Source organism: Falco peregrinus, chromosome 14 (assembly GCF_023634155.1).
Source record: "Falco peregrinus isolate bFalPer1 chromosome 14, bFalPer1.pri, whole genome shotgun sequence".
Lineage (NCBI taxonomy): Eukaryota > Metazoa > Chordata > Aves > Falconiformes > Falconidae > Falco > Falco peregrinus.
Genome location: NC_073734.1, coordinates 1,486,139 through 1,498,878, shown reverse-complemented (window position 1 = coordinate 1,498,878; position 12,740 = coordinate 1,486,139). Strand labels below are relative to the sequence as shown.

Sequence of the window (12,740 nt, the reverse complement as noted above, 5' to 3'; positions counted from 1 at the left end):
GTCATTCTCCATGGAGGGACCACAAGTCCTCCACACCTACCTACCAGCTCACCAGAAATGAGTCAGTCCACGCCAGAAGTGACACTGCCTGACCTGCAGGAGATCTATTAGACCAGTATCGATGGTTTCAAGACAGAAAAGCCCACCACCATCCACCAGCACAGCAGAAAAACAACCAGAAGAAACATCATACACAAACCAAAGGCACCCATCCAAACCCCACAAAGGCAAAACAGCTGAAAAAGGCACTCTCCGCAAAAAAAACCCACCACACAGATCACAAGATAAGATAAAAATGCCATAACCCCAGGAACACAGGGCCAACAAACACAGATTCTGTCCATAACAGTAACACACTTTGACACTAACTCGCTTGACCTCTGACATACTTGACCTTGTTGCCCCCAAACCACAGCACATCGTAGCCCTAAGGCAACACAAAACGGAGCACAAAGTCCCTGAAGATCTCCGCCAGGGCAAAAGCAAAGCACAGAGCCACACAGGAGGGTGGGGTTGGAAGGGACCCGTGGAGGTCCTCTGGGCCAAGCCCTCTGCTCCAGCACGCTCGCCTCGAGCAGGTTGCTGAGAACTGTGTGCCCTTGGCCTTTGAAGATCCCCAAGGACAGAGACTGCACAACCTCCTTGGGCAACCTCTGCCAGCATTTGATCGCCCCGAGGGGGAAAATTTGCCATTTCTATCTCTCCTTTCACTGTACGGCATTCCAGAACAGCCATGAGATGACAAGCTCAGGCTTGAAAGCCAGTGCTGTGGCTGGCCTGAAATTCTGTCCCCCTTTTTTTCATCCACTAGTAGCTAAAGGAGGACAAAGAAGGATTTCTTTCAAAGGAGAACTTCTCTTTTCCTCTGTCCTTCTTCTCTACCAGTGATCTGGATTCTGAGTGCTGTGCCACTGTCCTAATGGCTGGGATAGGGATACTTCTTGTAGGACAGGGAGGAGGTGACAGTGGAGATGATCAGGCTGGGGAAGCTGAAGGAAAACGCAAGCAACTGGAGTTGCCTGGAGCAAGAGTGGCCAGCTTCCGAGCTAGGTCACCTCGTGTCCTCAGCTCCCATGCAGGAGCTGAACCACACACATGGACTGCAAAGCAGTGTGACCCATAGAAAAAAGTTTGCTTGGCTCGGGATCGCCCAGGGGCATTTAACTGCAATTCCGCCCTTGTCAGCAGGAAGGAAACATGCCCTGCAAGCACACACTGAGGCACGACACCTTGCCCGGGGCTAAAGGGTACCTCAGGAGACCTACATGGGACCTCCCAGCACCTGGATTGCTGGCTGGAGGATGGGTAGGTCAAAGGACCCTGATGGGAGCCCTGCAGGCTCTCATACATTGGACCAACGGGCACCTTCCCTTGTCATACAGAGCATCCTCTCGGATGCTCTGGACAGTTTCTGGTAGATCTCTGGAGAAGAGCTTCTCCCCAGGCCTCTCCCATGGGCTTGCTCACCCCCGGAGCCCTTCCCAAGCACAGCCCCAGCAGGTGGATGCAGCCGGCGTTGCAGGGAAGAACAAGCAGCACGCACCACAGTCAGCACTGCGGGAAAGCTGGGACCCCAGACACCCACCCAGGCTCTCCAATCCCAGCCTGGCCCACAAGAGTGCCTTTATCTCCCTTTCCCAGAAGTGCTGAATTCCCCTTCCAGCATTAGCCACTGGACCCACGCTGCTTCTTGCTGCAGTGTACAACAGCCACAAGAGAATTTTCTAGATGTCTCTGATTTCCTGCATTTTTCCTGAACAGGGCGGGTGTGTAACTCTCTGAATCACTTCTATTTGAAGCAAGGCATTGCTTAGGGTCAACAGTGAAACGAGACACGGGCCATCAAAAGCTGACTACTTTTCCCCTTCTTTGCCATGGTCACGGCCTACCCCACAGACTCGCCCCTGGCCGTGTCGGCCACCGGCTGGGTGAAGGTCATGGCTAACAGGGCAGGGGCTCCTGTGTGGCGCTCACCCAGCCCTGATTGCCAAGGGTGAAGCCTTAGCACCCAGGTGGAATAAAGCCTTCCCAAGCAAGGGTGGTGCTCCAGGGGCACCACAAATCCTGCCGAAGCTCACCACACATTTCATTTCCCTGTGGCGCCTGGCAGGACACGAGCGGCTCTTGACTGCTGCTAGTCCCCCCGTCTTTTGGTAAAAATGGAAGTTTTTCCTCCTGCTGGGCCTGCTCCAGTTCCAGCGCCTTGGGGCCTGAGGCCTGGCACGGCCTGTGTGCCAGAGGCCTTCCGACCGCTAGGCCGGCCTCCACCAAGAGGAGTCTGCCTCAGGCCACAACGGTCACCTCTAGGAAAAACGGCTTCTTTTATCGAGCAGGGCCCTGTCCAAACCCCAGGGCAAAGCGCTGGCCGCAGGCGCAGGGAGGTGGCCCTTGCCCCCTGCCCTGTCCTGCGCGGGGCTCCCCGGGGCGAGGCAGGCCCGGCCATACTGGAGAGGGCCCCAGCCCCGCCCCGCAGGCCCCGCCCACTTTCCGTTGGGCTCAGACCGTTGGTCACGGGGAGCCCACGGCCACCACAGGCAGCAGGGCAGAGCCGTGCTGGCACGCAGCGGCGCTGGCAGGAGGCAGCCTCTGGCCCAGCAGCGCTGCCACAGCACCAGCACCCCGCTTCCCAGCCTCGCCGTCGCCGGCTGGGCCCCCTCCTCGCTGCACGGCCAGGGCCCTCCTCTCCCGGGCAGGATGGGCCAGGCCAGCTGCTGCTGCGGCTCCAGGTGGGCTCCCCCCGGGCTCGGGGACACGCGGGCACAGCTGGGCCACGCAGCACTGGCGTTGCTCATGCCCGCCGCTCTCTGCTCTGCAGGGAGGCTCTCAGCGACGCCGAGCCGGTGCTGAGCGCGGACGTGCGGCTGACCCGGGGCCGCAAGAGGAGCGAGAGGCGCCTTCTGCTCCTCCACGAGGAACTGGTGGTCGCCAAGTTGCGGTAAGACCCTCAGAGCCCAGATCCTTGCCCCCAGCCCCGGCCCAGGGACACCCTGGCACCAGCCCCAGGCCCCGGCCCCTCGGTGCTGGAGGCACCAATGTCCGTCCCAAGGGCAGGTGGGGGACAGGGCTCTGCGCGTGGGGACCCAGCCCAAGGAGCCCCCCTCCAGCTCAGTGCCCGCCTCTGCTCTCTGCAGACATGGCACCAGCCTGCGCCCACAGCTCCGCCTGGCGCTGGACCAGCTGTGGGTGCTCAGCAGCGGGAAGGAGGCTGCGGGGCAGGATGGACAGGAGGAGGAGGAAGGCACCGATGAGGACAGCACCTCTGTCATCCTCGCCTGGCCCACCGGCTCCTGCATCGCCACTTTTGGGTGAGTCGTGGTCGGGCAGCAGAGGTTCCCAGCCGTGCCCACGCCATCCCATGAACACAGGCCTCTGCCTTGCGTGCAGAGCTGGGCAGGGAGCAGGCAGCTCGCTGGCAGGGAGGGAGGGATGTGGGATGTTTCCCCATCCTGCATCCCCTGGTCACCTTTTGGTCCCCAGAAGGGAAGGGCAAATGCAGCCGCTCAGGCAGGACAGAGCGACCCAGGGCTTGGACAGCGCCTCTGTCCTGCCCCACAGCACAGGGCTGTGCAGGCACCCACCTTTGCCCAGGGCTGGGGGCAGCAGGGCCTGACGCTCTCTCTCCTCTCTATCTGCAGATCCCAGGCACTGAAGGAGCTGTGGGTGGCCACGCTGCTGGGGTAAGCCGGGGGGATGCTCCAGGAGAAGCTGGATGGACGGGGGAACACAGCCCCCAGCTGGGGAAGGTGCCCCCGTGGCTGGGAGCAGCTCTCGGGCACAGCTGCCTGACAAGAGACAAGAGACGGCTTGGGGCTCACCCAGCTCTCTCCCTCTCCCTTCCCGGTGCACAGGACACCAGAAGGACGCACGGGAGCCCGCGTCACCCATCTGACATCCATCAAGCTCCTGGAGAAGGAGCTGAGCCGCCGCCACGCCGTGAGTGTCTCTCTGCTCTGGCCCTGTCCCCAAGCACTGCTCCTGCAGCCGAGCAGCAGAGCCATGGCTGCTCACCTTCTTCCCCTCCTTCTCTCCTGCCCAGTGGAGGACACTGCGCACCAGGAGCCTGGAGAGGCTGATGGAGGCACAGGCAGAGGTGAGAATGGCTGCCTTGCACCTGCCTCTGGCTGCGCCGGGATGCGCAGGGATTGGGGTGAGCTTGTGCGGGAGGGACAGAGGGTCTGATGGTGCCACTCAGGGAGCAGAGAGTTTTGGGAAGCCAGCAGCACGCCAGCACGTTCTGACTGGTGACACTGGGAGGAACCCTGCCACATGGGGAAGAGAGCCCGGGAGGGCAGAGGGTCCCAGCTCTGCCGCGCTCAGGCTGCTGGTGGCCCTTTCTGCTGCGGGGCTGCTCTCCAAGCACAGCCCGATTCTTGGTTCTTGCAGGCTCATCCCAAGCAAGGGCCTGCGACGGCCCCATCTGCAAACGCAGGGGGACTTTGCCCCGCACCAGGTGAGTTTGGGAAAGCAAGGCAACCTCCTGCAATGCTGTGCTCACTTGTCCCGAGTGTCGCCATGCAGGTTGGGCAGCCCACGGAAGGATGTCACCTGGACGGACAAGGACAACTGCTGGGCAGTGCCTGCTGGATATGCTTCTGCGGGGACACGGAGCCTCTGCTGCTGCCCGCAGCTTGCAGGAGGGCAGGGCGAAGGCTGGCACAGGCTGACCCCGTGGCACGATGGCTCTCAAGAGCCTCTAAGTCAACACCTCCGAGCCACAGCCGCGGTTCCAGCTGCTGCCTCCCTGCCCATCCTGCCGCACCACACAGCACCGTGCTGCCGGCAGGGCAGCGCAGGGCAGGGCAGGCGCTGGGACCGCTGGCCTGGGGTCTCCATTGGTGGTGTCTTACTCTGTTTTCCTCTGCAGCAGGAGGGAGCAGCAGCGGGAGCAGCACCAGCAGGAGGAGGATGGGGCTGCCCTGGCCCTTTGCCCTGCGGCGCACCCCAGCCGCTGCCCAGGCGCCAGGGCAGGCGGGCTCCAGCTGCAGCAGGGCGCTCTTTGGGCAGCCCCTGGCAGCCCTCTGTGGGGAGGACAACACGCTGCCCCGGCCCATCCAGGTAAGCCAGCCTGGACAGACGGGGTCCCCAGCCATCCCTCTGGCTGCTCTGGAGAGGGCCTGCGTGTCCCCAGCAGCTGCGGGGACAGGGCACTGGGCTCTGCACCCCCAGAACCTGCTTCTGGTCCCAGACCCTTTGTGGCGCTTAGGCAACCACGTCTGGGGCAGAGCTCTGGTCCTTGCCACCGCTTGGTTCTTCAGCCAAGCAAGTGGCCTCCTGCCTCTCCTGCAGGAGCTGCTGGCTGTCCTGCACCAGCAAGGACCAGCAACGGAGGGGATATTCCGCAGAGCTGCCGGTGGGACAGAACTTCGGCAGCTGCGCGAGGCCCTGGACCGCGGCAAGGACATCGATGTAGGAAGCCAGCCTGCGCTGCTGCTGGCCGTCATCTTGAAGGTGAGCACTTCTGACCTGCAGCTGAAGGAGCTCCTGGCTGGCCTGCAGTGTTCAAAGGCTCACCTGCAGCCCTTGGCATTGCAGGACTTCCTGCGAAGCATCCCCACCAAGCTCCTCGTCGTCGACCTCTACGAGGACTGGATGGCAGCCATGGAGAGGGCCAGCAAGCAGGCCAAGGTGGAGGAGCTGAAAGCGTAAGTGTGGGCAGCAGCCTGCCTGGTGAGCAGGGACCGGGAGAGTTCTGGGACCTGCCTGCAAAGGCACGGGCTCCTCAGAAAGCTGTCTTTTCGGGCAGCTGCAAAGCTGTGCAACACGGCCGCTGGCTCCCACCCGCCTGGGGCCAGCTGCGGGGACGGCTGTGGGCACCCTCTGCTTCATCAGCCTTGTCTTCCTCTTCCCTCAGGGTGGCCAACAAGTTGCCTGCGGCCAACCTCCTCCTCCTGAAGCGGCTGATGGCCCTGCTGCAGCACATCGGCCACAACGCAGCCACCAGCAGAATGAGCTGCAGCAACCTGGCCATCTGCGTCGGGCCCAACCTGCTGAGCCCACCCAACGAGGACCTGCTCCCGCTGCAGGCCATGCTGGCGGTGACCGAGAAGGTACGCCCTACCCAGCAGCCAGTGCTGCCTTCCCGGCCCATCGGAGCTTGGCTGTTGCGAGGTCCCTGGCTGCCTCCTCCCTTGGGCCAGTGCTGGTGGGCTGGGTGCCTGGAAGAGCAACCCCCAGCCGCAGCCGCCTGCGCAGGCGAAGGGTCAGCAGTGGGAAAGGCTGCTTGACACGTCTGCAGGCACCTGGCTTGAGACCAAGGCTTTGATGTCTGCAGGTGAACGTGCTGGTGGAGTTCCTCATTGAAAACTGCGGGGACATCTTTGGGGAGGAGGTGGCCGGCCTCTCCCCTCCATCAGCCGAGGAGGTGCCAGCACCCATGGACCGGGGCACAGGTAGGAGGCGGGACTGAGGCTTGTCACAGACACTGGGGCTTGGGATGCCAGAAACCTCAACGCTGACGAGACAAGTGGTGTAGGGCTCGGCTGGGCTTTGCTTAGGTGTTCTTGACTTCCAAGAAGTCGCGCTGCTGCACGTGCTTTTGCTTTCCAGAGCTGCGGTGCGAAGAGCAAAGTGGCCCTGCAGGCACAGCAGAGACCCAGCGTCCGGCAAAAGCCTTTCTGGATGCAGCCGCCTCTGTGCTGGACATCGACAGCGGAGCTGGGGGAGACACAGGGGCAGGGCCCAAAGCGGCAGAGGTACGGCAGCTCCACAGACGCTGGGGCAACATGTCTCAGGTGGGACAGTAATTTCCCAGGAGGCCAAGCAGCCGCTGGGCCTCCTCCTGGCAGCCGCTCTCTTGTGCCTTTGGGGTTCCTCCTCTCCCCCCAGAGTGGTGCGTGTTAAGGAAAACTGGAAAGGCTGTTTCTGGAATGCATTTCATGAAGTATGATCTGCTTCATCAAACAAAACATACCTACAAAATACCCACAAAAGGACAGAAAGGAGTAGCTGCCACCTTGAGAGGGCTTTTGCTCAAATCCTACTCCGTCGCAGCTTCATCAAGTCTAGGCTGCGTTGCCTGGACTGTGCAAAATGTGCACGATGCAAACCAGCATCTCCTCTGTAGAGCTCATACAGCAATTTGGCAGTCAGGCCCTCACTACCCCAGGCTGTCACTTGCCACCCGTTACCTCCCAAGTTTCTGGTTTAGGCACCTCCAGATTTGCCTCCAGGCACCCCCGAGGGCACGGCAGAGTCCCTGGCACGCCTGCCACAACTGACCAGCCTGCCCCAGGAAACCAGGTAGGAAGAGCTCCCCTTGCCTGACCTGAGAGCTCGCTGCAGGGGCTTGGGGCTTTCCCCATCTCATCACGCTGTGGGATGGAAAGGTTTGCAGGCTCCCACCAGGAGAAGGAAAAGTCAAGGAAAAGGAAGAGAAAAGAAGCCTGGGCAGAGGAGAGGGACAGCCAAGCACAAACAAAACGGAGAAGAGAGGAAATGACTTTGTGGACCCAAACCTGAGAAAATGCAGGAAGCTGCAGCACGTCAGGAAGGCCAGGTGCGTACCACGCGCTGCTGCCCATCTTTCCCAGCCCTGAACACGGCCCTAAGTCAGCCCAGCTGGCTGGCAAGGGCCGGCGAGGGCTGGTGCTGAGCAGGGTTTGGGATGAGTCCCACGGCAGCTCCCCGGGGGCTCCCCGTCGAGCCCTGCTGCGCGGCACAGGGGCACTGTCAGCATCCCTGTGCACGCACAGCTCCCTAGGGACATCACCCCTGGGGAGAAGGCACCGGAGCCGGCCTCGAGTGGAGGCCAGCAAGAGCTGTCCCTTCTGGGCCATGAGGAATTCCTCGGAAACAGCGTCCCCCAAAGAGGGGGGAACCAAATCCTGCCTCTTCCTGCCTCTGGGGGCTTATCAGAGCTTTCTGACTCTGTCGTTGCAGGTGCCGACTGATTTTCACCGGCTGAACAGCTGTGACTCCTGGGCCCCTGCAGCTGCTGTTGACAATAAAAGAATCTTTTCCCTCTCCTGACTGTGTCTGCCATAGGGTCTTGTGGAGTGGGGAGCGCTTGTGCTGGGGTGGACCCTCGGGGAGGAGATTGGGATGGTCCCTTGCTCCAGCACCCTTTCCAGCGGGCATCGGGCCTGAGCTGAGGGGCTTTAGGAGGAAAAGCAAAGCACAGAGCCACACAGGAGGGGGGGTTGGAAGGGACCCGTGGAGGTCCTCTGGGCCAAGCCCTCTGCTCCAGCACGCTCGCCTCGAGCAGGTTGCTGAGAACTGTGTGCCCTTGGCCTTTGAAGATCCCCAAGGACAGAGACTGCACAACCTCCTTGGGCAACCTCTGCCAGCATTTGACCGCCCTGCGGGGAAAAATTTGCCATTTCAGTCTCTCCTTTCACTGTACCACATTCCAGAACAGCCATGACATGACCAGCTCAGGCTTGAAACCAAGTGCTGTGGCCAGCCTTCAGGGCCAGCAGGGACCGGGGGCGAGGGGAAGTGTTTTAGGGACGGACCGTGGGGGCCGGAGGGAGGGATTTGAGGGACGGACGCCGAGGAAGGCCTCATCCCTGCAGCGATGGCTCAGGCTCAGGGCAGGGCTCTTCTCTGGGTGCCACGGGGTCGATTGCAAAGGACCAGGCCGCCCCACGCAGGGAGCAGGTGCGTGCCGGGGCTGCCAGGGGCCCTGCCTGGCTGTTCCCAGCCCAGCCCCGGCTGGGGCCAGCCCTGCGCTGCAGCCCTGGGGCCGAGGCGCAAGGAGCCGGGCATTGCTGAGGGTGCTGCACCCTGCCGGGCCCCGCCGCCGGCTGCCGGCTGCCCTGGGCTGCCCCTCGCTCTCCCCAGCTCTGCCTGCTGCCAGCGCCGGGGGCACCGCCACGGGGCCTGCCCCCTGCCCACAGCTGCCCTGACCCACAGCTGCAGCTGTACGTGGTGCCCACATCGCACAGCTGGGGCGGGGGTGGCAGGTCTCTCTGGGGGCAGCCTGGGACTGGGGGCAAAGCCAAGCCCATCCCTCGCTTGTGATCTTTGTCCCCAGGGAGAGCCAGTGCAGACGTGTGCTGCGCTGGGGAGTGTCCCGCGGGGAGGTGACGGCCGACTGCAGAGCAGCACTGAGACCCGCGCGACAGCAACGGCAGCCGGTGGCCGCAGAGCAGCCCAGGGGAGCTGGTTCCCTCGAAGGGCCCCAAAGCAGCCTTCCTCAGCCCCTGCTTTTGGTGACATGTGGAGCAGCGCGGGGATGTCTCTCAGGCTTCCAGGCCTGAGGAGGCTTTCCTCCTCAGGGGCACTGTCAGAAATCCTGCTCCCAGGATTAAAGCACCCCTCCCCCCATGGATCCGAGGCTGTGTGTCCAGCCCCCTGGAGCTGGGTACAGGTGCCCTGAGCGGTCTCTCAGGGAGGATGGGGCCACCTGCCTGGTGGCTCTGACACAGAAATGATGAGCTGAAGCCCTGTGGTGGTGGAGGGCTGGCTCAAAGCCTCCGAGTGCCTCAGCCTCTCTGCCCAGGAGCGTTTATCTCAGGCCCTTTTCCAGGGTGTGAAGACACATGCCGGTGTTGTCCTGGTGCCTCCATCTTGTTCTCACTTGAAGGTTGTGATGCCTGAGGTCAGGGACCACCTGAAGGCCCTGGCGGAGATCTCCAGGGACTTTGTGCTCCATTTTGTGTTGCCTTAGGGCTACAGTGTGCTGGGGTTTGGCGGCAACAAGGTTATGGTATGCCAGAGGTCAAGCGAGTTAGTGTCAAAGTGTGTTATTGTTATGGACAGAATCTGTGTTTGTTGGCCCTGTGTTCCTGGGGTTATGGCATTTTTATCTTATCTTGTGATCTGTGTGGTGGGGTTTTTTTTTGCGGAGAGTGCCTTTTTTCAGCTATTTTGCCTTTGTGGGGTTTGGATGGGGGCCTTTGGTTTGTGTACGAAGTTTCTTCTCGTTGTTTTTCTGCTGTGCTGGTGGATGGTGGTGTTTTTTCTGTCTTGAAATCATCGTTACTGGCCTAATAGATCTCCTGCAGGTCAGGCAGTGTCACTTCTGGCGTGGTCTGACTCATTTCTGGTGAGCTGGTAGGTAGGTGTGGAGGACTTGTGGTCCCTCCATGGAGAATGACTGCTAGAGGACTAAGAGGCAGATCTGTGGAGGGGTGAGAGGACCGCTGGCCCCTAAGTAGTGACTGTCAGAGGACTCAGTGTACTTGAACTAACGTGGGCTTCCAAATTCGTGGTTATCTGTCCTGCCTTGTGGAAGAGCCATGGGAAGTCACCAGCCACACGGAAGGACAAGGGGGTTCCCAGGGGTACGTGGTTTCTTGGGTTTTGCTTTTGAGTAAGAAAGTCTTATCTCTACATCAGTGCAACTGTGGACAGTCAATTTTGCTGACTTTAGAAAGCAGGGAGCAGCTCTTTTGTGCTGTGCCTCACATGGCTGCCAGGGCAGGGTGAGAAGCAGCAAGAGAATTCCTGCCTGGCACCTTCTCCAGGGGAGCAGTGCTGCACTTTGCTGAGGTGAGCCCTGGTTCTGCATGAGTGCAGAAGGTTTTGGTCAATTTTCTCACCACAGAAAGCAGGGAGCAGAACTTTAGTGCTGACTCACATGGCTGCCCGGGCAGGGTGAGAAGCAGCAAGAGAATTCCTTTCTGGCATGTTCTCCAGGGGGGCAGGGCTGCACTTTCCCAAGATGATTTTTATTGGCTCTTAACGACTGCAACTCTGAAGGGTCAATGTTCTCACCACAGAAAGCAGGGAGCAGCACTTTTCTGCTGTGCCTCACATGGCTGCCCGGGCAGGGTGAGAAGCAGCAAGAGAATTCCCGCCTGACACCTTCTCCAGGGGAGCAGCGCTGCACTTTGCTGAGGTCAGCTCTGGTTCTGCATGAGTGCAAAATGCTTGGGTCAAATTTCTTACCACTGAAAGCGGGGAGCAGAACTTTTGTGCTGTGCCTCACGTGGCTGCCAGGGCAGGGTGAGAAGCAGCAAGAGAATTCCTGCCTGGCACCTTCTCCAGGGGAGCTGTGCTGCACTTTCCCAAGATATATTTTTTCTTTTGGCTCTGCATGAGTGCAAAAACTTTGGGTCCATTTTCTCATCACAGAAAGCAGGGAGAAGAACTTTTGTGCTGTTCCTCACATGGCTGCAAGTGCAGGGTAGAGAACAGCAAGAGAATTTTTTCCTGGTACCTTCTTTATGGGAGGAGTGCTGTACTTTCCCAAGGTGATTTTTTGGGCTTTTAACCATTGCAACTCTGAAGGATCAATTTTATCACCACAGAAAGCAGAGATCAGAACTTTTGTGCTGTGCCTCACATGGCTGCCAGGGCAGGGTGAGAAGCAGCAAGAGAATTCCTGCCTGGCATCTTCTCCAGGTAAGCAGCGCTGCGCTTTAAGGTGATTATTTTTTTTCTGTGCATGATTGCCAATGAAAAGAGGTCAGTTTTCTCACCACAGGAAGCAGGGAGCAGAACTTTAGTGCTGTGCCTCACATGGCTGCCAGGGCAGGGCGAGAAGCAGCAAGAGAATTCCTGCCTGGCACCTTCTCCAGGGGAGCTGTGCTGCACTTTCCCAAGATATATTTTTTTCTTTTGGCTCTACAGGAGTGCACAAACTTTGGTTCCATTTTCTCACCACAGAAAGCAGGGAGCAGAACTTTTGTGCTGTGCCTCGCATGGCTGCCAGGGCAGGGTGAGAACAGCAAGAAAATTTTGTCCTGGTACCTTCTTTATGGGAGGAGTGCTGCACTTTCCCAAGGTGCCTTTTTTGGGCTCTTAACGGTTGCAGCTTTGAAGGGTCAGTTTTGCTCACCACAGGAAGCAGGGAGCAGAACTTTTGTGCTGTGCCTCACATGGCTGCCAGGGCAGGGTGAGAAGCAGCAAAAGAATTCCTTCCCGGCACCTTCTCCAGGGGGGAACAGTGCTGCACTTATGTCAAGGTCAGCTCTGGTTCTGCATGAGTGCAAAATTTTTGGGTCAATTTTCTCACCACGCAAAGCAGGGAGCAGAACTTTAGTGCTGTGCCTCACATGGCTGCCAGGGCAGGGTGAGAAGCAGCAAGAGAATTCCTGCCTGGCAGCTTCTCCAGGGGGACAGTGCAGCACTTTGCCAAGGTGACTCTTTGGGGCTCTGCATGATTGCCAATGTAAAGGCGTCCAGTTTCTCACCACAGAGAGAAGGGTGCCGAACTTTTCTGCTGTGCCTGACGTGGCTGCAAGGACATGGTGAGAAGATCCCAGGTAGGAATTCTCTTGCTGTTTCCCACCGTGCCCTGGCAGCCATGAGAGGAACAGCACAAAAGTTCTGCTCCATGCATTCTGTTCTGAGAAATTTGACCTCTCATACTTGGAATCATTCACAGAACAAAAAAATCACCTTGGGAAGGCGCAGCGCTGCTCCCCTGGAGAAGATGCTAGGAAGGAATTGTTTTGCTGTTTCTCACCGTGCTCTGGCAGCCATGTGAGGTACAGCACAATATTTCTGCTCCCTGCTTTCTGTGGTGAGAAAACAGACCCCTCACATTTGAAATCATGCAGAGCCAAAAAACCTCACCTTGGCAAAGTGCAGCGCTGCTCCCCTGGAGAAGGTGCCAGGAAGGAATTCTCTTGCTGCTTCTCACCCTGCCCTGGCAGCCATGTGAGGCACAGCACAAAAGCAGAGCAGTACATAGTAGTAGGTACTGGAGTAAAGGGAGCGTGGGGGAGGAGGCTGGAGCTTGGCACCCTGCTCTGGCACATGTGGGTTTCCTGAGACACGTCAGGAATTGTACCCCAGCCCTGGGTATATTTCCTCATTGCTTTTCTGAGGTGATGGTAGCTGTTGTGTCC

The 12,740-nt window shown here is 59.4% G+C and overlaps 1 pseudogene; it reads left to right on the top strand.

Moving 5' to 3' along the window:
- The window catches only part of LOC129785695 (hydrocephalus-inducing protein homolog), a 95,695-nt pseudogene that overhangs the window by 13,556 nt on the left and 69,399 nt on the right, over positions 1-12,740 (top strand).